General features: G+C 38.4%; 1 long non-coding RNA gene across 1 annotated transcript; it reads right to left on the bottom strand.

Moving 5' to 3' along the window:
• Nucleotides 1–200: 200 nt before the first annotated feature.
• Nucleotides 201–1,375, bottom strand: LOC149404725 (uncharacterized). Its single transcript, XR_016293831.1, has 2 exons — nt 1,002–1,375; nt 201–670 (listed from the first exon to the last, which is right to left on the bottom strand). It is a non-coding gene; the product is annotated as an uncharacterized LOC149404725 (long non-coding RNA).
• Between the last annotated feature and the right edge of the window lie 1,544 nt (nt 1,376–2,919).

The following is a 2,919-nucleotide window of genomic DNA, read 5'->3' as shown; positions in this document are numbered from 1 at the left end:
TATAGCATACAGAAGTTATATGAAAATAACTCAAAACGATACTTTTCAAGTATGTTCTAGAAAATATTTTTGACTCGTCTCTTTTTATTGACAAGTTATAACGTTTGAGAACGTAAATAAAACATTTCTCGTTGATATTCGTTTTCCAAATCAAAAGAGTCGAACTTATAGTCGAACTCGGTTTTGAAACGTAAATCAAATGAGGATACTAAATAATTTGATTGAATCATCAACGAGTTTAATAACGATACATATTAATTTATTTTTCTTACTAACTTATATTAAACGAGCTTAATTACAAAACATACATATTGATATTATATCGCAACTCTCATAATCTAGAACGACCCAACAAAAATAATTATAGGTTCGCACTAGCACGAGTCGAGACTCGGGAAATTTCTCGACTTTCTAACACTAAACCGAGACTTCGTGAGTCTCCGAACGAAACCCGACAGCCGTGAACAGCCCCCCCAGAGCCGCCACAAAGTTGCTGCCGTCCCCGGCCCAACAGCTCGTCCCAACCGAGCCGATGAACCTCGCTGACCAGCCCCGCTCCGTCGTCACTCGCGCAGCAGCTCCGACACTCTTGGACAGCGCCCTCGCCGTCCCGAACCGCTGCCTCGAGGCCTGTGCCGCCCACCTAGACCGAGTCTAACACTCGACACAACTCACAACAAAAGAAAACGACTTAACTCTAACAAAACTTCAAAACAACCTTACACGTACACAGTCAGCAACAATATCACAAACAATAACAATAACTCGTCCAAAGAACCCAAAACAACTAATCTCAGTCACACGGCCAGAACCAAAACCGAGGAATCTCAATCTCGTCCAAAAATCAAAACAAACACACGGCTGGAAAAATTTCAAATCCAACTCATCCAAAATCACCCCAAAACAAATAATCATCATCAATCTCGTTCCAAACCTCAAACCATGAAAAACCCCCAATCTTAAACCCTAGATATCACCAATTAACGGGTTTGATTTCTTACCCAAATTCTTTCATGGATTTAGAGTCTCCAAGGTTCTCTCTCTCTTTCCCAGCGTGATTTTCCTCGGCGACGGTCCTTGGTGACTCACGGCGTCGGCGCTCTGCTCGGCTGGGATGCGCGCGCGGGCTCGATGGCTCTCGGCCGAGCGTTCTCCTTCCCCAGTCTCGCTCACTCGCTCTCTCGTTCTCTTCTGCTCTCTCTCGGCCTTTCTCTTCCCCGAGCTCTCTCTCTCTCCCGCTCAGTTTTCTTCTGCTTCTTCTTTTCTCTTCTTTTCCTTTCTTTTTTTTTCCTGGTTGCCGATTCTTTTCTTCTTCACTCGGCCAAGTGATACTTATCACTTTGTGAAGAAGATGAGTCATAGATGACGTGGCAAGCTAGGAAAAAAAACATCTTATTCACAATCCAAACTCTTTTCCTTGTTTTCTTTCAAATGGGTCCCTTAAAAATTGTTACAACCACGTCCTTTTCATATAATTATTTAATTAAATCCATCACCAAACGGATTATAATTATATGATTCGAACCGAGAATTTTCTCGTTCGTTCTCGAATAATTTAAATATATTTAAGGTTTCTCGGAATTAATTCTCGTCCTTAGGAATTAATTTCCGGAATGTTTCCTCGGGATTAATTTATTAATCGAGTTAAACTCGATAATTCCTTTATTTATTCCGAGATTTCCATAACCTTAATATATTTAAAATTAATTCGATAAATCCATTGGAGTATAATTCACTCGAGAATTTAGTTGTAACAACGGAAACTCGTTATTTACTTCCAAATCTCCAAATACGAGTGACGCAGAAACTTGTCCTTACAATTGAACACGATCAATCGTTTCAATACATCTTATTGGGTAACCAATCTCTTAACCCTAACAATATGTTTACTAGTGAGGAATTGAAGAATACACAAACAATTGCTAATTTTAACATAAATATTAATTACCAATATACTCAAAATTATTCAATAACAACATATCTGCTATTGGGCAAACATTATCAACACAAACCATAAGAGGATTTAGTTACATACCTTTCGACTTAGCTACAAAACCTCTACGCTCATAGTTTTTGGAGCTCCTTGCTTCTTGTGTCAAGCTTCTAGTGATCTTCAGATCTCCGCTGCTTCTTGCTCCTTTGATCTTCAGATCTCCAAGCTCTCGGACTCTTCGACGGCTCATTGGATCTTTGAATCTCCGAGCCTTCGGATTCCTCAGCGGCTCCTTGGATCTTCGAATCTTCAAGCCTTCAGATTCATCGGTGACTCCTTGCTCCTTGGATCTTCGGTTCTTCAAGCTCGGGTTGATCGATACCATAGTCTTCCAAGATGTAATCTCTGGAAGGAAAGAGACCAAGGTGTGGGGCCAACTTTTTTCTCACTAATTACTGCAACAAGGTGTCGGAATCATTCTTTCTTTCGTTGGAAGATGGTTTTAACAAATTTTCTAACTCTGGGAGAGGGGAAAAACGTCCAAGCCAATAGGGGAGGGGCTGCCGAAAATTCCAAGTGAGGAACAAGGCTGTTGGGCGAATTTTTCTCTACCCCAAGCCCCCTATTTATAACTTTTTAACTTACCCAAAATAGAATATGCACTAACTTGATTTTCTTTTATCTTATTCTAATTAATGTGACAGATCTATTCTATGAATAGAACAAATCAAATATCTTTAAGATACTTTAATAAATAAAATATCCCTTTCATATCTGATATTTATTTATTTCTCACTTTATAATATATTAATCAGGTAACTGATTGATATGGAATGTCTCCGTAATATTCTCAATAAATAACATCATTAATATATTATTTATTTCTTCCAATAAGAGATACTATTATGTAAATAAGGTAGTAGAGAATTTCTCCATGATACTCTTAATAAATAACATAATTAATATATTATTTGTTTCTCACAATA

The sequence above is a fragment of the Urtica dioica genome, chromosome 2, assembly GCF_054948205.1.
Source record: "Urtica dioica subsp. dioica isolate 48M chromosome 2, U.dioica_male_clone48M_v1_H2, whole genome shotgun sequence".
Taxonomy (NCBI): Eukaryota; Viridiplantae; Streptophyta; class Magnoliopsida; order Rosales; family Urticaceae; genus Urtica; species Urtica dioica.
The sequence above is the reverse complement of the archived record's forward strand: the minus strand, read 5'-3'. Positions and strand labels throughout refer to the sequence as shown.